Below are 22,427 nucleotides of genomic sequence, written 5' to 3' on the forward strand. Positions count from 1 at the left end.
TAGCCCCTCAAGTTGGAACTGCCTTGAACAGTACTACAGGCTGCCTGCTTGTCCACAGTGCTGGTAACTCAGTCCTTTGTCAAACCACTAACCTCACGGATGACAGCATCGTCTAGTCCGCCTTTTAAGGGATATTTACATCTTTTTATAAGAGACTCTAGAAGAATCACAAAATATGCAAAAGGAAAAGTAAGGATCCATTGGTGACATTTCAGGGACCATGACAGGTAACTGGAGAAGGAAAAATTATTTATTTGTTGTGGGAGAGATTTCAATGGGGGGTGGGGGGAGGAGGGACAGTTCTGTTTTGCTTTATTCTATACCAGAGTCCTTCATCATTTGTTAAAGCTTAACTCAAGAAAGGCTACTTATTCCATCTCCATGTAAAAACGGGCCTGTCAAAGCAAGGGTTTCGGACTTCCACTGCAACCAAATCCTTACCCTGGAACATCGTAGATAACGCCCCACAGAAAGGGATCCTAAGGTTTTCCGTCTAACTACATGGTTTACACTTACGGAAACTGAGACCAAAAGAGATGAGGTCATGGAGCTGAGTGAAAGCTTCAGTTGAGACCAGAACCAAGAAATCCTGACTTCTCTAGGAGGGTTCCCTTCACTGAACACAGAGAGCCACCACAGGATGAACCCTCCCACACGTGGGGCTCCTGGTGGGAGGACGGGGTGGAGGGGTGGACAGGAGGAAGCATGCTGAAGGAGCTCCTGAGAGAACATGTTTGCTGGCAAGAGGTGGAGACAAACGTTTGTCAAATTGGGGGTAAGGGCCTGGGAGCTAAGGGTCTGCTTCAGACTTAGCTTCTCAGTATATGGACATCACAGGACCTTCCAGAACCTTCTGAAAAGACTTTTAAGGAATCAGCAAGTACGAAACATGAAAACAACTGCCCCCAGCTGCTCCTGGGGGTCCCTGTATTCTGAACTGCAGCTGTGGAGAATTGTTGTTGAATTCCATTCTCCACGTTGCTCTAAAAGCATTTCAAAGAGGTTCAGAGAAAGCCGGGTGCACTTTGGTAAATTGAAAACTATTTGTGACTAACCATCCATCACCATCTCTCAACATTCACCATCAGAAGGAGGTGGGAGCCACCAGGGCAGAAGGCCAGACCCAAGTGGGGGGCAGGGGGCCCTGCTTGCATTCCCAGTTGCCCCTGTCTTTCTAGGTGACCCTAGAATAACATATATCTCTTTGTGTCCTTACCGAGGAGACTTTAGAAGAAGAAAAAAAGGGAGGTGAAGAAGCAGTAGACGCTTCTGTTTGCCGTATACCTGCTTCTCCAGAATTGTAAGCATCTGTGAGGTTAAAATAGAAAGTCCTTCCCGTGAACATTCTTCCATAAATACTAACTACAGTGATGCTGCATTTACTTTCATACCCACCCACTGCGATTACCTCCAATCTCCTCCAAGCTGAAGACATTTGTTAAGAATCACTGTTACTCAACTACTTTTTCTCATTATAGTCTCATAATGTAGACAGGTTTTTGCAGTCCTTTCTAAGATTTACAGAATGCATTTCTTGGAAGAGGGGGGTAGAGGCGTGGGGAATAAAGGGATGGCTTTTAGCAAAAGAAGCCAGATTTTATTATTCCGTTAATATAAAGTTCAAAACCAGGAATAGACTAAGCTCTATCCCTGTTAAGGGACGCCTGCTAAGGTGAAAAGCCAGGAAGTAATTCCTATAAAGCTTCCAAGAGTGGTTCATTTGGGGGTAGTGATAGATAGAAGGATGGGGTAGAGGAGGGAACTCCGAAGTGCTGGTCACGTTCTCTTTTTTTGATCTGGGTGGTGGTTACATGAATGCTTACTTTCTGATCAACTTTTAAGCAACGTGATTTTGTTTTGTCCATGTTTCCATCATGGCCGTTTCATAATTTAAAAAGTCAGGAGGGAAAAATTGGCCAAAATGAAGGGATTTGTCTCAGCCACTAGACCCTTTCCTTGTATGAGACTCTATTTGATTGTTTTCCCCTCTAGTTCCTTTAGTGACAGGAACAGATGAAAAGGGCGAGCTCTGGGCAACATGGGACGCAAGCAAGCTTCCCCAGACCATTCCTGTCCTCTAGGTTATTAGAGGGTAATCAGTGACATTCATTCTGATGTCATTTTTTTTTTTCAAGCAAGAGCCTTTAAAGGGAAATTTACAAGGAAGCAAAATTATACAAAAATCACAAGTGGTGCTACATGGGTATAACCCAATTGCTAACCTGGGGTCAGCCATCCTGGTTCCCCAGTGGGTTCCACAGTGGGTGAAATGTACTTTTATGGGACTTTCTGGGCTCTTTAAAACACAGTGTAACACCCCAGATCTAATGAATAAACATTTGGGGGGGATACAAATAACTTAGAGGCCGGGACAAGTGGTCAGAGGAACTGGAACATGAGACAGATAAGTCTTCATATGAGAATTAAGGTTGAGAACTTAAGTGTCAGCTGGTGAGGGATTCACAGAGGGACTCGGGGCAGCTGGAGAGACCTGGGTGCCGGTCACTGTGCAGGATGCTGACCAAGGACCAAATCATGGGACTAAGTTGTGCAAATGAGCGTGAGAACACGTCCAGTCAGTTAAAATGAACACAGCTCCCCAAGGTCCCCAAGGAGTCTTGCTAATGGTGGGAGTGGTAGGAACTTACAGAAGGCCTGGAGGGGAAAACTCTGGGTCATGCAGACCTTTTTGTAGCTTTCAAATAGTAAGTAAGCAGTGTCTGTCCCATCCAATGGAATTAAAGAGGCAAAATAGCTGTGATTTTTCTGTACGGCACTGTCACATGGAAGATGATCTACTACCCAACGAAGCTCTCCTTCCTTCCCCTCCCTCTTACTGAAATGAAACTGAGAGCTACAGGGAAAATTCACTGGGTGGTCCTCTGCTTTCCTCCAAGTAGAAAAGAGGAATGTTTCACACTGGCCTTTAAGCTACAAGGCTTTTCAAACCAGATGCCCTCCTGCTGAAAATCCTTGCTTTAGGCTGGGCTCAGTTTTGCTTTGTTTTTTAATCAAATAAGACAGAGCAGGAAAAGGTGAGCACATCGGCACCGCTCTCCAGGTCGCCGCCAAGCACTTGTCCATTCTATCCCCCTCTGGCCGCCCCTCACCTTGCCAGACTGTAACTCCAACCCACAGTGGAGCACAGTGCTCTTCCCAGGCCCCTAGTGACCTCTAGTGCCTAATGTGTGGTGGGCCCATGTACAATATTTGGAAAAACACTATGTGCTCAGTAAATGTTAAATAGCTCTAGTAATAATATTCATATTTGTAAACAGACGTTGAGCTGCTGAACTTCCCAGTCTGCCCCTATTAACACTGAGCATGTGGACAGGAATGGCTGAGGTCCCCACAAAACATAGTATGGAGAGCTTAAGATTTGCTAAATCTGTGACTTAATCTCTCAGTAGTGGAGAACCTATAAAGCGTCACAGCTGGTAGTTCTACGGGGCCTGTGTTTGATGTACAGCCAGTTGAGACCCAGACATCCCCAAGTAAGGCCAGGTACCCTGGGTGCCCTCAGAATCACTGCCAGCACCATGATCCAAACTCACCTGCCAAGAACTTAACCGTGCATGGCACCCTATGGGCATCCCAAGAGAACAGACTCCGCAAAACAGGTACTGAATGGGGAGCTCCTAAGTTGCCCCCCTCTGGACCAGGTAAGTATGAAGTATCCCTGGAAAAGTCCCTTAGCTTCCCTAGAACCCAGTTTCTCATTCCTGAGAAACTCCCACACATCCTCAGAAAACTTCCTCCCACACATCCTCGGAAGGTATTTATGACTTTCTCCCACTTCCTTCCACCAACAACCAATGGGACCCGTGCAGACAGTGATGATGGGGTAATCCAGAGGCTTCCCACCCGTTAGCTCCAGGACACTTTTACACCCTTAACAACTGACATCCCCAGATAATTTCTATTTTATATGGGTTGTATCTACCACCTTTACCAAATTAGTAATTTAAAATAAGAAGTATTTCAGGGCCTCCTGGGTGGCTCAGTCAGTGAAGCGTCTGACTCTTGATTTCAGCTCAGGTCAGGATCTCAGGTTCGTGAGATCGAGTCCCATGCAGGGTTCCGGTTCGGCACGGAGTCTGCTTGAGATTCACTCTTTCTGCCCTTCCCCCCCGTGCACACGTGCACACTCTCTCTCTGTTCTCTCTCTCTCTCACTCTAAAATAAATTAGTAAAATATTTTTAAAAAAGAAATATTTTAAATGCTTACTAACTTGTTTCAAAATAACAATAGACCCATTAAGTAGAAGCATAAGTAGCATTTTTATTACAATAACTACATTTACCAAAACAAAGTAAATCAATGAGAAGAGTGGTGTTGTTTTAGAATTTTTGAAGCCTTTTTATCCAGATTAATAGAAGATAGCTGGGTTCCCCTGTCGGCTTTTGCATCCATCTGTTCAGAGCTGTTGTTTTAGTTGAAGTATATGCAGAAAATCTAGCCTCACACAGAAATGTATGAGGCGAGAGAAGGGGGTATGTATTTTAATAGTCTTGTCAGATAAATGTAGATATTCTTCTTTGGCATTACATCAAAACTCATCAGTGCTGATTGAATATTACACTAAAACTCAACAAGTGCTAAGAAATCTGAAACTGTATCAATAAAGTTTTCAGATTGTTACATTAAAATCCATTAGTGTTTCCTCTACTGTGAATGGAACTTTACCCAGGCATAATTTTATGCCATCATTGTCATTTGGAGAATATTGATTTCTTGAATTAGGCACATCTTCCAAATGTATGATGGAATCTCTACTATATATTCATGAGAAACTAAGGATGAAAAGGAAGATAATACCTTAGTGCCATTAGTAATAGTTTACTAATAGTTTTGACCTTGGAAACTCCCAAGAGTCCCTTGACCACACTCCAAAAATTGCTGGATTAACCCATCAAATAAAGTGATGGCTGTGGATGTGTCATGGTTACCTCTCTCAGGTAAATGACTTAACCCCTTTAGGTAATGCCAACTATTTGTTCTTCTGAACTTTTCAGAACAAGAATGGATAGTGAGTGTGGGTCAGAAGAGGGAACTGGAGTCAATCAGACTCTATATGAACTACTCATCCCTGCTCTTACCAACATCTCAGAAATGTTTCTTTAAAAAAAAAAGGATTGATTGATTGATTGATTGATTGATTGATTGATTCATGAGAGACACAGAGAGAGAGGCAGAGACACAGGCAGAGGGAGAAGCAGGCTTCCTATGCAGGACTTGATCTCAGGAACCCTGGGTCACACCCTGAGCCAAAGGCAGAGGTTGAACCCCTGAACCACCCAGGTGTCCCTCAGAAATGTTTCAGTACAAGCCATGAAGTGCTGGTGAATGTTTAACAACCAGCTCTCCAGGGGGAAAAAAAAGTCCTGATTTTCAGCACTTGCCAGTTCTTGAGGTATAAAAACCTTCACCACGGCTGATTTCAAGCTACCAACAAGATGTCACTGAACAAGCTGATGGGCCAAGATGAACACAATCGGTTCTCAGGAGCTGGTGGGAGCCAGTTCCAGCACACCGCTGACAAAGACATATAGACCCACCTCTCAACGGAAAGAACGTCAAAGAACTTACACTCATTTTGTTTTAGCTTCCACATTCTACCCTCAGGTCATAGATTATTCACATTGCTGTGACATGCCAGCACCAATCTCATCCCATTACAAAACGAGACACAGGCTCAGGCCCTCCCAGTATCTAATCATTTAGACCAAGGCGTAGCTATGGATGAGGCTTCCTCAAGTACCGTTGTCTGGTACACTTCCTGTTGCCTCTGAACACCTGGGAGCTAAAGAGAAAAATCATCTGCCTCTAAAATACTCAACATGCCGTACACCCTACACGCAAGGGTAAAACCCAGTTAGGATAACCAAACAGACACTCCTGCTCAAGAAGCATGGGAATACAAGGCATAGCGCCATCCCTGGTCCACAGCAGTTCTGAAATGCAGTCGGGCAAAAGGCAATAGGATTAGTACTAGTGATTAGGACTGTTCCCAGGGAAAGTTTCTCCACAGATCTTGGCTCTACACGCTGGGCTCTTGATTCGCCTCCTGGGTCACTTTTTTTTTCCCATGAGAAATGCCCTATATTTGTACCTAAATAATATTCTTGGCCTGCTTCCTGACTAAAGTGGTTTAAGGTCCAGAGGTCTCATTGTAAACTATCTCTATTTTAGTTCAAAAAGGAAAAGAGACAGGAAAACCAGCATAAAGTGGGTGTTGTGGAACAGCGTGATAAGCGAAAAGAGTCCAAGAGGTCAGAGGGTGGCTTGAGAAACATGTGAAGATATGAGGAGAAGCTGTGCCTTAGGAACAGGCTACGGACTGATGATTAGATCTGAGATTCCTAAGTGGAAGAAGGCTGTCTCTCACTCCCAGACGCCCTGGCAGCGTGGCCTCCATACCTGCCACCTATGACTGACTAGTCCTCATTTATGATTTGTCTTTTGGCCTGAAAAGATACATATCTTACGTGGTTATTTTTCTAGCTTCTTTCTTTCTTTTTTTTTAACCTAAGAAGTAATTGATACTCATAAATTTCAAACAGTCCAAAAGGAAGTCTTCTTCCCATTATAATTTCTCAGACTATCCCACAAGGAAATGCCATTAGCAATCTCTTGGTGCATCCTATCTAAAATAGTTATGAGTAAAAACATAGATGGATGGATGGATGGATGGATGGATACATACACACTTGATAGATTAAAAAAAAAATTCTTTTTTACATAAATGGGGGCATGCCGTGCGTACCGGTACAGCCCATCACTTTCTAGCCTTCGTTATGGGCCTTGGAGATTCTTAGATATTAGATAAGATGATTCTTAGAAATTAGATAAGATTATCTAGATTCTAGATATTAGATTCTCTAATATCTCTTCTGGAGATTATTCCATAAGAAAGCTTGTAAATCTGTTTATTATCCCCTTTTTCCACTAATTTATTTTGGGATTCATTCTCCACCTTTGTGGAACTTCATTTACTTTATGATACACTTGCACAGAATCCTGCTCTTTTCCCTTCGAAAAGTCCTCAAACTCAGTAATAATCAATAATTACATATGGCTGACACCACATGCCAGGCATCATTCTAATACTTGTGTGACTATTAACTCATGGCATCCTTGCTAGGCTCTCTGAGGTAAGTACTGGTAAGGTCTGAGCCTCCCCAGGGGTCATACTGCTACGAGTAACAGCACTAGATTCAAACCCAGACACCGGACTCCATGTTATTTATCACTTAGCTATACTTCCTCCCAACTACTGCCATGATGTGATAAGGTCTCCGTGTCCCTCTTTGTCACTAGCCCTACGGGTAAGTTCCTGTTGATGCCGCTCTCTGTCAAATCCCCTAGTAGGCGCTCAATAAATATTTGCAAATTGGACATATGCTGGGAAATATGTCAATCCACTGATAAGCTCCATCAGTAATGACATCACGTTCCAGATACTCTCTACTCCGGGTCACTGTGCTAAGCATTTTACACGCGTTATCTCCCTTAATATAGAAACTTTAGTAGTTTGCTAAATTTTTCCACGATTACCCCCAACTTTACGGTAGAGAAAATTCAAGAGGCAGGTTTGAACCCAAGTCTGTCTGAGCCTAGAGAACACCCTTAAGCTCTGTGCCAGACCAGCCACTCTCTCCAACACCCACCAGTGTCCCCTCTCCTCCCGGAAGTCCCACCTTCGGAGCATCCTGAGCCAGCTCTTGAGGAAAAGCACCAGAACCAGCTCTTGAGGAAAAGATTCCTTCGACACACTTGCTACAGTTCCTAATGCTCCAGAAAAGACTTAGAAGGTATCTGGGTTGTTAGTATTATGATTATTCAAGAAGTGTCTTTCCCCACACAGAGCTGCATTAGCACCCACTGCAGTTAAATTTTAGTGCATCGCAAGGCACTAAATATCATCTCAGTTGTCATCACAGGGATTTACAAGAGACATTCACACCCCTGAAGAGAAGAAAGTACAAGTTGTCACTCAGCCAGTCTCAATACTTGATGTCTTGAGATTGGGGAAGAGGGGGAAAACCTTAGAAAGACTTTCTTTGGGGTGAAGGTAACTGGCATACGTTTACTGTAAACCCAATAGACCAGCTTCCCCCCTAACACAATTTATCTTGAAACATCACAGGTGGCCTGTGTCAGGACCAGCCAGGCTGGCCCCAGCTCGCGGCGCTGCGGTCTCACACTGCCCTCTGCAGTCGGCCGCTGTCTACACACGCTCTCCCAACCAGCCCCGACGGCCACACCACCTCCAGGCCCTCAAACAGAATCACTACCTCCCTTTGGCCTGGAGACAAACTGTAAAAGAAAATACTGTTCAACTTGTACCTGAACAGGTGCGTTACAGCCTTAATCCGTCTCTCTGGAGCTGGAGTGCGTGGAAAGCTCACCCCGGGGGGTCCATTGGCAAGATTCTTTTATGATAACAGCCCCAAATTCGGAAGATGGTATTTTACCCCCATTGGTGTGGTCTGCTTGCTCCAGCCTCTCCCCAGTCCTTCTCCCTTCCACGGCACCGTGCAGCCCCTTGAAATGGAGAAGACAGGTGCTCTCTAGGTCAACAATATATGGACAAAGAGAGAAATAATCCAGGGGATGGAAAAAAACAAGTTCTATAGACTCAACCTATTAATTCAAGGAGAAAAATCCTTTACACATGTATGTAAGGAGATGAAAAACCTGTCCTAAAATCCAAAATAAATACATTCATAAAGATTAGGGGGAAAAAATTATCTCTTATTTTCTTGGATACCTTTCATGTGTGTGCATGTGTACGTATATGTGTATGTATATGTCTATGTTCTCCTAGAAAACTCTCCCTAAGTTGGTTGGGGGAAAGAAACACTTTCATTGTGTTTCAACATCTTGGGCTCCACAGCAATAAATCCTGTTGGCAAACTTGCTACCAGGCTGCCAGATATTCTTCGAAATCTGCTTCCACCACACACGCGCACACACACACACGCACATAATACCCTGCACACGCATGCATTCTCAAGTCCCTCTCTGTGAGGGAGATGTGCCGGGAAACCAGCCTGAGACCACAGACAAACAACTAATTCCACACCTCCCTATACCAAGCTCTGGGCCTCCCCTTGACCAGGCTTTTAACCCAAAGTTCAAGGTCATTATTTTCAGACCACAAAACTGAAAGTCTGATGGGAGTCAAAGTAGCTCTTGATCTGAAGGAAGAGGAGAGAAAAGATGATGCCCATGTTTGGAACCTGTAGGGATGGGGTCAAAAACTTCCAAAGGAAGTCTGTGGACTAGTCAAAAGTTGGCATCTCACTGCCTTTGGGATGGAGTCCAGGCTCCTCGGTATATTCAAGGGTCTTCAATCACTGCCCAGCTCAGGTCCCTCCAGCGTAGTTACACTGCTCCTCCCCCAGCCGTCCTCTCTCTAGCCCCCATTTGCCCATTCCTCAGCCTTGCCTGTTCTTCAAGACATACTCAGACCCCTTTTTAGCAAGTCTCTGGGGCACCGCTTCAGCCAGCTGATTTCCTGCCTGTAGACAGTCTTTGCTCATCCCTGCCACCTCCTCAGGGGAGGGAGCCTACGGCCACTTCCACTGCCGAGGGAGCAAAGGCACGTCCCTCATCTCACTGAGAAGACTGCATGTTGCTTGAGGCCGGGCACTGTTTGCTGACCCCTCGGTTCCCTGGCTCACACTGGCTGGGCTTGCTGCCTCCTGACCACATCAGAGCAGAGGAGAGGATCCATGGAGCAGCAGCAGATCTGCCCTAAGTAGCAATCATCATGTCCAGCACAGTTCCAGGCATTTTCTGGGCACTCGTCACACTTTAATTAAATGAATGAACAAAACACTGGCAGGGAAAAAAAAAATGGAGAATGACTGCCTGAGGTCACATATGCTAGGAAATATGTCAATCCACTGATAAACTCCATCTAGTCAGCAAACAGGAAAATACTGAGAGGCCAATTTAAAATGATTTGATAGCTTTGCCCATTGCTCCTTATTGTACAATCAGAGTCATAAAAGGCTAGTCAATTGTTTGTAATTTAAACACACACACACACACACACACACACACACACACACACATATACACTCCATTGGCAGGGACAGATTTGCATGGAGTTTCTGAAATGTCAATCCCTCACTAGGCTCCAGGATCTCCAAAGCTCTGAAGGGGGAAGCATTTCAGACCAGGAGAAAGGATGTTTTTCCAGGGTCAGTTAGATCCTTTAATACAACCCCGCTACCCAAAGGGTCAAGAGAGGGCATGATTTACAATTTATCCCAATTACAGAGGCTTGTGTTCTTTGTTTCTCAGTACGGAAGGCTTCCTCGGGTAGCAAGGAGGCTGTCTCACTCTCACCCGCATGCTCCCCTTTTTGCTCCATGATCTATAAATAGATACAGATAGATACATACATACATAGACAGATAAGAGCAAGAAAGGGAAAAAATATAGAAGATCAGTAATAACCCAAGGTATTCAGCTAGCTTTTCCAAACATCCTTTTCAGAGTGTCGGTTTTAGACACAAGATTTTTTTTTTTTTAAGATTGCATTTATTTATTCATGAGAGACACAGAGAGAGGCAGAGACAGGCAGAGGGAGAAGCAGGCTCCATGCAGGCAGCCGGATGCGGGACTCGATCCCGAGTCTCCAGGGTCAGGCCCTGGGCCGAAGGCAGGCGCTCAACTGCTGAGCCACCCAGGGGTCCCCTAGACACAAGATTCTAATTTATATCATACGGTCTTTAAGGTAAAAAAAAAATTCCAAGACATAGGTGAGAAGGTATGAGACAAGGCCTTTAAGTTTTCTTGAGTTTTTGTTTTAATTATATCAAGAAGACCAAATTGCCTTTTTTTTTTTCTCCTTGAAAATTGTGCTGTCTGCTTCCAAAATCAGCCCCATGTATTCAGCTAAGTTTTCAGGAGGAACTATTATAGACATCTTGTCCTTTGGATCATATATCTGTATATATGGTGGCCCAAAGCCTTGAATCAGTCATTGCGTAAGATCATCCAAACTGTCCAGCATTTTGAGCAACTGTGATAAACTAGGTTTTGCAGTGTCAATAATTTCAACTCATTGGGGGAAAAACGTTTCCCTCAAGGATTCCATTGCTTCAGAATCATAAATGGAATTAAGCCACGTTTTAACCTGTCGGCCCCACTCGTCAGCAGCAAAGAGTAGCTGAAAACTTCGCCAATGTTCAAACTCATTATTTTGTTATTAGGCTATTTTACTGGGTTAGCACATCACCAAGGGACTGCTACCTCTAGTTTTATTTGTGGTACAAGTGAATCAGTGGCCAAGTTGGCATATACAAAAAATAAACACAAAATACAGGAGGAGGAAGGAGAGAAAGCGAGGGTGAGAGAAATTTATTATAACGAGAATTTTTATTGGGGGTCTCTCCAAATTCAAAGCCAAGAAAATGCAGCCAGACTAGAGGAAAGCCTGGAACTAAGAAGTGTGATTATCATTAGGAACCCAGAAAATAATTCATATTCACTCCTAGCTCTGTTTTTCTCTGTGAGTCTACTGAATTGTCTCTCTCCCTTTCCCTCTCTCCTCTACATCGTTCCCCCATTCACTTCTCTGTCCTGTGGTGGCACATGGTTCACTTTGGTTCAAGCATCCACACGTGGTTCCAACAAACATGGGGCCGGGGGGAGGGGGGCGGTGAAGAAGGCAGTCATGTGATCTAGTGTGGTGATAATTCATAAATTAATAGATCCAGCTATTGGATAGACTTCTCAAAAGTTATCTACCCCCGTTAGTACACCTTCAAGCTATTGGAGGGTAAAGAGACGTACATGGATTATAGATTAGTCTAAAACTAAGTATATCTGAACCTAGATCGCAATTAGGAATTTATATATTACAGGTTGAAACATTCCACTCTACAATGATGAAAATAAATTGCATTTAACATCTTCATCTAAGGGTCTCCAAGGGGCAACATCCCAGCCTTAAGGGAGATGAAATAGGAAACATTTATGTGAGAGGGTTTGAGGAAGCCCATGAAGATGGAGGGATTGTCCTGGCAGATAAGAAGAGAAAGGACTGTGAAAATACAGCAGCACTGTAAAAATGAGAATGTGATTAGTCTGAAAAATGAACTACTTTACTTAGAAAATCCTTCTGGGACACAATATAATATTATATGTTTAAAAGCCTTAAGGATTCATAGCCTTCTTCAACCCCCAACCCATTTACGGGGTTTCATTGAGACCTATGGGTGCCGCTGACTTATTTATTTAGGAAACACTGCCATTGTGTTCATGTAAACAGAACCCAAGATCCTGGGGGATTATCCTAATGAATATTTCCCTAAAAAAGAAAAGCATTTATGGTATGAAGATACGTACTGCAATATTATTTATAATAGTGAAAAGTCACGAGCATTCTAAGTATGCAAGAATAAGAAAACTAATACAGAAATCATGATATATCCACTTGGTAGATTGTACATCCACTGAAAGTGGTGATTACAAAGGTCAGGTAGTAACTTGGGGAAAATGCACGTGAAATGATGAAAGTTCCAAAAAAGCAAGTTCCAAAATCATACAAATGCTATGATTAAACCGGTGTTAAGCTACGTATCTACGGAACAAAACAAATAAGGAATCCTTTTAATTGAAAATACTTGTATGGGGAAGTCTATTTTAGAGATTTTGCACGACACCATCATACTTTTTTATAAAATATTTTTTAGATAGACAGGCAGTGAGCCCTGCTGGTTCCTCATCTTCAGCCTCCGGTTTTCACCTAGACTATTATGTCTTTTGCTCAGAAATGTGATTTCCAGTAACTGGCTGAAATTCCTCCTTCCCAGGAAGACCCGCTGACACCCAAACTCCCTGGTCAGCACATGCTCCTCTACTCTATGCGCCTGCCTCTGTGTCCATTGTGTCTGAAGACTGCTTGGATCCGTCAGAAACCAAAATAGATTCCTGGAAGCTCCAAACCACCAAGAAAAAAGCCAGACACCCCCAACAGCAGATGGTTTAGTCTTACAGTTTTTATTTATTTTCTCTGCACACCAGGAGAGGTTAGCTGATCTGCTAAGGCGGGGGGTTTTGGGGGTGGGGGGTGCCGGGACCGATACTTCTCTGCTTTAGAAAATGTCTGTTTGGCAGTGTGGCATTCACACGGGGCGAAATGTCACATCTTTTGTCCCCGCGTTCCAGGGGAAGCTCTATCAGGAGAGTTTTATCAGTGCAATTAACACAAAGGCCCCCTTCTGTCTTAAAAACACAGGCCTCGGATACATGGTAAGATGAACTGGCCATTGTTTCCCCACAGCACAAAACCTCCTTTCCCCTATCCCCACCACCCCCCCCCAACCCATTTATGGGGTTTCATTAAGGCCTATGGGTGCCTGTGACTTATTTATTTAGGAAACACTGTTATTGTCTTAATGTAAACAGAACTCAAGATCAGTTGACAGTTGGAATGGTCCAGCAGAAAGGTTTTCAAAGGCGCCTCCTTGGAAAAGGGTCCCTCCATTCAGCCCCCGGTTCCTGTATCATACTGCCAGCCCTGTTCACAAAATAAACAAATGTTTGTTTTACAACATGGCAAAGGGGGCTCCCATTCAACGCTGGCCAGATATGAAAACAAACTTTCACATATAAGGGCTTTTGATACACATGACTTACTTGGATGACAAGGGGCTCGGCTGGGGAGTGCTTAAAGCTTATTAATATTGCACAAAAGACTTTTGTTTATCATTTCGCTGGACTGCCTGGGAATCACAAGACTCAAGCCGCCACCCGGCTGGTGTCCCAGCATTTCAGCAGCTGTAACGTGTGGAGATTGCGAAAGCACTGCTGGTGTGGAGCCAAACACCAACTCTCCACAGACCCAGGTGAAAGAACTCCGAACTGCCAGCCTCGGAGAAGCGGACTCGGAATTTATCAAGAGTGAAGGGACAAGAGCTCCCCCTACAGCTAAAAATTGAAAAAATAATAAATAAATAAATAAATAAATAAAAATGGATGCCTTGGACCTTCCTGTTGGCCAGGGGGTAGGTTCCCTTCAGAAAACATGGACAAACATTATATGGTCTCGTTCATTTGGGGAATATAAAAAATAGTGAAAGGGAATAAAGGGGAAAGGAGAAAACATGAGTGGGAAATATCAGAAAGGGAGACAGGACATGAGAGACTCCTAACTCCGGGAAATGAGCAAGGGGTGGTGGAAGAGGAGGTGGGCGGGGGGTGGGGGTGACTGGGTGACGGGCACTGAGGGGGGCACTTGACGGGATGAGCATTGGGTGTTATGCTATATGTTGGCAAATGGAACACCAATAAAAAATAAATTTATTTAAAAAAAAATAAAGAAAACATGGAACCCATGGCCCCCCTAATCTAGGAAGGTCTCCCCTGCTGTCGAGAAAGTCTGGGTCTCCAGCAGCTCTGGCCTCCTTCCTCTTTTCAGCTGACCAGCTCTCCTCCCAGAATATTTGAGGAGACATTAGGACTCAGAGCAGAGTATATGAGAATGAAAAGCTCATGATCCAAAAGTCAGTCCTTTCAGCAATGGTGTGCGTGGCGGGCAAGGGAGTGGAGTAAGTCAGCTACACGCCCGACCCCCTAGACTTGCCCTGTGCAATACGGGGGCCATCACCCCCTGTGGCTTCCGACCCCGTAAAATGTGACTCTGGCCCCAACTGAGATCTGCTATAAAAGCACATACGGGACCTTGTGAACTTTTTACACGGATCACACGCTGAAATGATAATTCTTGGGATATATTCTGTTAAATAAGATACACTAAAGTCAATGTCACCTATCTCTTATAATACTTTTACAGAAAATTTATGGTCATATACACATATACGATCACATCCTGTTTCTATTGAACACTGGTAATATTACAGAATAACCTGAGGTTTGTAAAAAAAACAATAATAATAAACTTTTAATTCTATAGTATTAGTGATTTTTTTTCCATGTGACTTGATTTTTTTTTTTTTCCTCAAGTACATTTATTCAATTCATAGACCTGACTCTCTGGTAAAGAAGAGAAAAGTGGAAAAAAAAAAAAAAAGAAGACAAAAATGGGAAAAATATGATTATGGGCTGCCCTACAAGTTTCAGTTTGTTTAAAGTCTCAACAAAATGGAAGTAAAGTCTTCGGTTTGGGTCAAGTCCATATTATGTTAAGAAAAAGTCCCAGAAGTAAGGACATATTTTCTCTCCACAAACTCCTTCCTTCTCCTGGCCCTACCCTAGGTGTGTTTAACTACAAGTAACTCTAAGAGAAGGAAATTCCTTTCACCATAACAGTCTTGCAGAATTGTTTTCAAGTCATTAGACAGCAGCTATTTGTTTAATCCCTCCCATAACTGGCAACCTCACCCACCTAATCAATCGTCCATGTAAACGATATTTGGGATATGTGAGATATATGGGATTACGTGAGAAATATGTGACCCTAAATATGATCAGACCATGAAGCTCGCCATCACATTTCTACAAACTACTCAGAAGTCATTTATAGTGGGCACTGTTGTCATTCTAACTTCTGAATTTGATTTAAATGGTACCAGTAGCTGCCTTAGATAAACACACTCAGATCTGGCCCACAATCACCAAACCTACCCGTAAGAGAAAACCAGCAGAAAATATTCTGCTTTCCCAGCTCTGCTGCCTTAAATTTTCCCGGGATTTTTTTTTTTTTTTTTTTTTTTTTAGCTCTAGGAATGCTCCAAAATATCACTGAAAAATGAACTATCTCTGTGATGAGAACGAGTTAGGGGATTACAGAGATCTTTCTGAAATCTTCCCCTGAAACTCAGACTTAAAACTATGTGAAAGGTGAGGGCCGCGCTACGGGGCCCAGGCAAACAGTCAAAAGGAAAATCCCATAATAGAGAGACACAGTGCATCGAGGGAGTGTCCGCGTGTCTCTGAGCCTCTTCGAGGACAACATGTCACTCAGCCAAAGGTTGAGATTAGCAAAGCAAACTACAGCGACATCTTTGAGATTATAGATGAACTTGCTAGGGAAAAGAAACTCAAACAAACAAGGATTTCAGTTACAAGTCAGAACAAATCAAGGGCCCCTGCTGAATACGCAGAGAAAACTTTGGAGCGGTACCGAGGACCCTCATCATCCTCCCCGCGGACACAAATGATGGCTCTGGGGAAGTGACGGCAATGCCACCACATGAGCTGTGGATCCAGGCTATGGTATCTGGAGGGCACCAGGGTGGGACAGGATATTCACTGAAGATATTTACTAGGATGATTTTCCATCTGACCTTATTATTCTGACATGACTGCCAGCACCTTATAATCCCAGCATTGTATTCACAGGTGATTCCTCTGCTCATTAGCAGAAGCGGAGTCCAACTTTGCTCTTGCAGGGGCTTGTGAATCAGTGTGGACCAATAGACAGAATTTCCAGGAGCTAACTGCAAAGAAACAAGAGCACTACTCATGGGTTGGGGAAGTCATCTGTATCCATTAGGAATTATATGTGACTGCTAGTAGTAGGGTCTGGAAATTAGCAGTGATGGCATAAGGTTTTCCCCTCTTCGTGTGAAAGAAATCCAGAGTGAGGTAGTCCAGGATCCATAGAAGAGTCACGGTGTCAGCCTCCTACTATCTTTACGTTCCATCACCTTTAGCTTGTGGTTTCCATCTTCAAGGTTGCCTCGTGGTCAAAATGGCTATTAGAGGCGCCAGCAATCACAGCTATATCCAGGCACGGAGCAAGGAAAATAGGAAGAATAAAAGGAAATACTGGTCAACTACTGTTCCCTCCTCAAGGAGCTTTCCTGGAAGTCCTATCTAACAACCTCTTCTTTGTCTTCTTTTTTTTTTTTTTTTTTAATAGAGATTTATTTATTTACCTGAGAGCGAGAGAGAGAGCATGTGCATGGGGCAGGGGGGTGCCCAGAGAGAGAGAATCCTCAAGCAGGCTCCCCGCTGAGCACAGAGCCAAGTGGGGGCTTGATCCCATGACCCATGAGACCATGACCTGAGCTGAAACCAGGAGTTGGATGCTTAACCAATGGAGACACCCAGGTGCCCCCCAACCTTACGCCCAACGAATGGCCTCTTCTTAACCTAATTGCTCACTTCTAGCTATAAGGGAGACTGAACACATTGCCACCCAAATAAAGTCCAATTTCTGTTACAAAGAAGAAGGGGGACTAAAAGGAATATCAGATCCGGCCCACTATCACCAAACCCACCCATAAGAGGAAGAGCGGCAGAGAATATTCTAATTTCCCAGCTCTGCTGCCTTAGGTTTTCCTAAGGCTCGGGTAGTTTCCCAACCCTTAGGTTGCTTCAGAAGTGGGCGAAGACATCTCTAAAGGAGAGTCAGGCCCAGCTTGGAATGTTTATTTCAGCCTTGACAACCAAACAATAAGCATCATAACCACTGGGCTATAGTATTACTCTCAAGACTCCTGGCTTCTGTTAGACCCAGGAGTTAATGGTTTCATTCAATTATTTGCAACTTGTGCCAGCTCTCCATAAAACTCCTTGATACGAAGGACATTGTTCCTGGGCCACATCACCGTCAACATCTACAACAGTCAACACCGCACCTGTGGACTTGATAGAGGAAAGGAAATTAAGCTCCCTCCTTGGGTTAATAGTTGACTGGTTCCCTCTGTTGAATACAGTGTGTCTCAGGGGAAAAACCAAACAGCTACACAGGTTGCCATGTACAAATACAAAAAGCAGTGTGGACAACCGTAACGTCTAACCAGATGACGTAAACCCTGGCTTGTCACAATTGCCTGAACTTGCTGAATGAAAGTGGCTGTTTGGTTTGGTAGGGTGCTGGAGAGTAGGAGACTGCCAAATACAGAGAGGTATCTAATAAAAAACCCTGGTTGGTAATAGTGAAGATAATGATCATGAGGATGACAGTAAGTGGAATGATAAATTGCTTTAATCCTTCACTCTATGAGTAGAGCCCTACCGAGTGGGATCCCTTCCATTTCCACTACACTTCACAGCTTACAGTCAATTCTAAGATCTCATCTGTGCCTCAAAATTCAGAAGTAGGAAGGACAGGTATCATTATAAGTGTTCAAAAATTGTTGGGAGAGAAGCTCAAAAATACAAAGTAACTTATTCAAGTTGTCCTAGTCAGGGAAGAGGCAGAAAGCCAACACTAAAGCCGGCCCCTGGCCCCTGGCCCGGGTCTCTCAATTATCCCTCTCTAGCACAACATGTGTAAGCTTGACTGCACTGAACTCTAATGTTCTTTCTTGAATACATTAAGGTCTTTAAAGCAAGGTGCATGTCTTATTCATCATAACTTTATATATATTAGCCTTAATATTTGATTAATATTTCCTAAGATAATGGTGTACTGACCCGCATGCAATGAGTTCAAAAACACCTACTTCTAGTATAAGAAGAAGCTAAATAAATAAACAAACAAATAAATAAATAAATGGACAACCCTGGCCTTTTCCACCAAGAATACAGTTTCTACCTTTGGTTTCTGGATCTTGGGGCAGGGGCTTCGGTGGGGTTGGTGGCGATAAAAACCTGATGTCACTTGGAGTTGCCTCACCTGTAACATAAGGAGGTGGGAACTGGAAAACTTCTGTGATACCTTGTGTTCCTCCAATTCCACGATTCTAACTGCCACTCAAAAGTTTCTGAGAAAAGAACCAGCTAAATGCTAGAGAGGTGAGGTCAAATCTCCCTCGGTCCTTTTTGAAGAGCTGTAAGTCTCCTTTAGGACATCTGTGCTTCCTCCTTTCAGGAAGCTGCACCCCAACAAATCCCCATTCTCTCCACAAAAGCACAATCACTAAAAAGAGACAGCTGCGCCCCAGGGAGAAGCTCTTCAAAGATGCACTCCAGAGGGTTTCCTCTCTGGCCCCTGCGTCTACCTCACCACTTCGTTCCTGGGTGCCTGCATCACTGAAGCTGCAACAAAAATTTCAAAAGTCAGGGTTTTCTAAAACAAGCCTCCTTGTAAATCCTAACTCCAGATCGGAGCAAACTAATCCTATAGGTTAAACCCAATCTTTCTATTTCTGCAGAAATGGGAGAGAATCAACAATCAAGAATTCCCATGGCCCCGGTGTTAAAAATAGACTCATGTCTTTAAAAGATTCTGACCTCAGATTCCTAATCCGAATGCTCAGTCTGTCCCATTGAATCATCCACCATTTACATGTGAGAAAATCTTGACTTAAATCTTCCCTGCCTCACTAGTCAACCCAACCCACCAAAAGCCTCACAAAGCATTCCATCCTGAGTCATGTTCTGGCTGGTGGCCTATGGGAATCTCCTTTTGAGGGGGAAAAAAAGAGTGGAAGCCGTCAGCCTGATGAGGTCCACCACCCTTCCCTACCTCCCCTGAAATAAATCACCAATATCCAAAATTCCTTTTTACCCCCCAACTTAGACAGCTGTGTATTATAGTCAGAGATGATGGTGATGATGATGATGACACGAGTGATAACGAGGGACATTTCTTGAACGCTGCCTACCTAGTCCTGAGTGCTTCTCCTACTAACCTCATTAGTTCCCTCATTTTACAGATGAGGAAACTAAGACTTACAGAGATTAACTTTGTCTGTTGCTCCACAGATGAAGAACAAGTTCCAACCCGGATATGTATGATTCTAGAACCTACGCACATTAGATTATCCTGCTTTGGGGAGACTGGAAGCAACAGTGAATCTAAGAGTCTTGTCCGGTACCAGGGGGGATGCAGAACACTCTCAGCCATGAGAGCTGCAGAAAAAGGATCACATCAAAAGCTACCCTGGAAAAAGAAGATAAACAGGGCAATGCCATTTAGGCAATTATTCTTAAGCCAGTCAACCCTGAAAAAGATCCATCACATTGAAGGCATTGTTCTCTAAATTTTTTATAACCAAATTTAAGAATGCCATAATTTGGGGTTACCAAAATAGTAACAGTAACAACTAAAAGCATCAATTTCCTTTCTTTCTTTTACCACCTGTGGACCTCATGGGGTAAGGGGCAGATGGTAAATTTGGGGGGAAGCTGGTCTATTTTGAATGCTTATTTACAAGGCTACATTCATGCCATCCACCAAACACCATCTGCTGGGCTATTTCTTCCATGAAACTAGAGCATTTTGTTCCATAGCAAATAAAAGTGCAACCAGAATTCTATCAGCATGCTGTGTTTGGGAGAGCACCAACACTTTTCAAAACCAGCTTTAATCCTTCTCCAAGTCCGATGCAAAGAAGGCTCCCCTAAGAACAGTAACCCAGTCAACACATTCATTCATTCATTCGCAAACTCACTTTGAAAGAAAGCTGGCCCGCGTGGGCCAGCCAAATGTGGAAAGTTAATTTTACAACGTGAACTGTTTTCACCCTAGGCCAAGAGACAAGTATAGGCACCATATGACCTGGGCGTGATTTAGGAGTATCTCGGGACTCTGAAACATGAGGGTATTTCAGCAAGGAGCCCCACATTTCCTCCCTCCCCTTCCTCCCATCCACTAAAGCTCCCAAAGAATGTCTTTCATGTTTGCTGCATTCACCTCACAACATGCTCCTGGTGCCTGTCCTTGAATTCTCGGCTCATTGCCCCTGAATCGGGGGAAGTCAAGTTGAATCTTTCAAAATGGGAGCCAGCAGTGAGTAAGAATATCAGCAGTGGGGCAGGAAAATCCACCCCCGGCTACTTTTTTTTTTTTTTTAAACTCCAAGTCCCATTTATTATTTTTAAGAGATGGGAGGCAGAGTCATTTCCAGGGAAGAGCCTTGGATTGGGAATCAAGGGATCTCGATTTCGTTTCCAGGGCTGCCCCTGATGGGCTGTGCGTAATTAGATAAGTCATTTCAACTTTCTGGCCCCCAACCTGCTTTGTCTATAAAATGAGGAGATGGCACCACAAGCAGTACCTTACAACAGGACTAGAGCCCCACATGGCTGTAAGGAGCAAAACCTCCACAGAGTGAGCGAGGAGACTGCGGGTGAGTGAGGAGGGGGTGGCCCAGGAACCAGAAACCTCCAAGGGAGTTCGACAGAGCATATCGCAGGTCATCTATAGGAGCAGCACAGAGCGAGCTTTAGAGAAGCAGGAGCCCCAAAGCCCACTCCCCAGGTTTGTGGCTACTCCAATAGTGTCCGAGTGGGCTCAGGAAAGGAGTGCGGTGCCGGGGGTAAGAGCTTAGTCTTTGGGATTATTCTGGAGCTGGACTCTCCTTTGGTTTCTCCATGACTGCGGTCTATCTACTTCCTTAATCGTATCCTCAGCATCTGTGAAATGGGATAATGATACCTACCTCTCGTGGTGTGCTCACACCAGCTCACGACAGCCAAGTGTTACATTTTCTGAAATTTTGCCAGCTGGCTGACATCAAGTGGATGTTTGAAATAGGCTATGGATGTTCGAAATAGGCAATGGTTTGAATAGGCTATGAGAAAATAGGTGGAAGTATTTAGGACAGAAATCAGTAAATGCCACAAATCTGGGCATCTTCTCAGACCATCCGAAGTTGGTTGTTAAACATTCACCTCTACCTACCATTTAACACTACTGGAAGCACTAAATGAGGTGATAAAGACAAAGCATTTACCACGATGTTTGGTGCCTGACAAAGAATGGGAGTTGTTATTGTTATTAGTCACTCTTCATTCTTCCTCATTTCTCATACTTCTCCTACCCCAGACCTCAAGAGCAGAGAGTGTCCCCCAAGTAAAAGCCCTTCTTCCTCACTCTTCCTAATTGTCTGTAGCCTCTCGCTCATCAGACATGAATTGGCTATCTACTGCGGCCCGGTGTGCAACCAGGTGTTACAGATACAAACATGGTGGGACAAAACCTAGCCCTGGTCTTTGGATGTTCACAGGCCCTTTGGTGGACAGGATGCAACTGAGTCTATGAAGGACACCCTTCACCAACACTGTGGAAATCAGAGGAAGGCAAAGGCTGCTTCCAACATGGAAAACTCTCCTGCCACCTGGGATCCCAAGGCCTTTGAAGCCTTCAAGGTAACTTCAGCTACAAAGAGCAACCATATCTTCTCTGAGAAGGCAGTATTATTAGGACGACGGGGCACTCTGTTGAGTTTTCCTGCTCTTCCTGCCCCAATGGCCTTACCCTACTATAGTTGGCAACATACCTCCCCACTAGCTATGATAGTTGCATGTATGCCTTGTATGCCGCCTGGAAACCAGAAACGTGTAACATCAAGTCTGGCCCCTCGCCAAATTTCTACAGGGCATTAGTAACAAACTGGTGAAGCTCATTAAAAAAAGAGAGAGAAACCTATAACCATTAAAAGTCCATTAAGCAGCCTGTCATTTTGTAGAGCTAAATAGCCCACAGTAATCAAAAGCATATGAACCCCAGCTGGGATACCCAGTGAATTGTTTCGATTTAGGGGAGAATTCATCAAGAAAGATTGTTCTTGGGATTGGGTTGATTTTTCTCCTTCAGTTCTTG

General features: G+C 43.9%; 1 long non-coding RNA gene across 1 annotated transcript; it reads right to left on the bottom strand.

Annotated features, from left to right (window-relative positions):
• Positions 1-13,079: 13,079 nt before the first annotated feature.
• On the bottom strand, positions 13,080-17,357 carry LOC140642338 (uncharacterized). The gene is made up of 3 exons (XR_012038814.1): positions 17,212-17,357; positions 16,273-16,708; positions 13,080-13,544 (listed from the first exon to the last, which is right to left on the bottom strand). It is a non-coding gene; the product is annotated as an uncharacterized lncRNA (long non-coding RNA).
• Between the last annotated feature and the right edge of the window lie 5,070 nt (positions 17,358-22,427).

The sequence above is a fragment of the Canis lupus genome, chromosome 11 (genome assembly GCF_048164855.1).
Source record: "Canis lupus baileyi chromosome 11, mCanLup2.hap1, whole genome shotgun sequence".
NCBI lineage: Eukaryota > Metazoa > Chordata > Mammalia > Carnivora > Canidae > Canis > Canis lupus.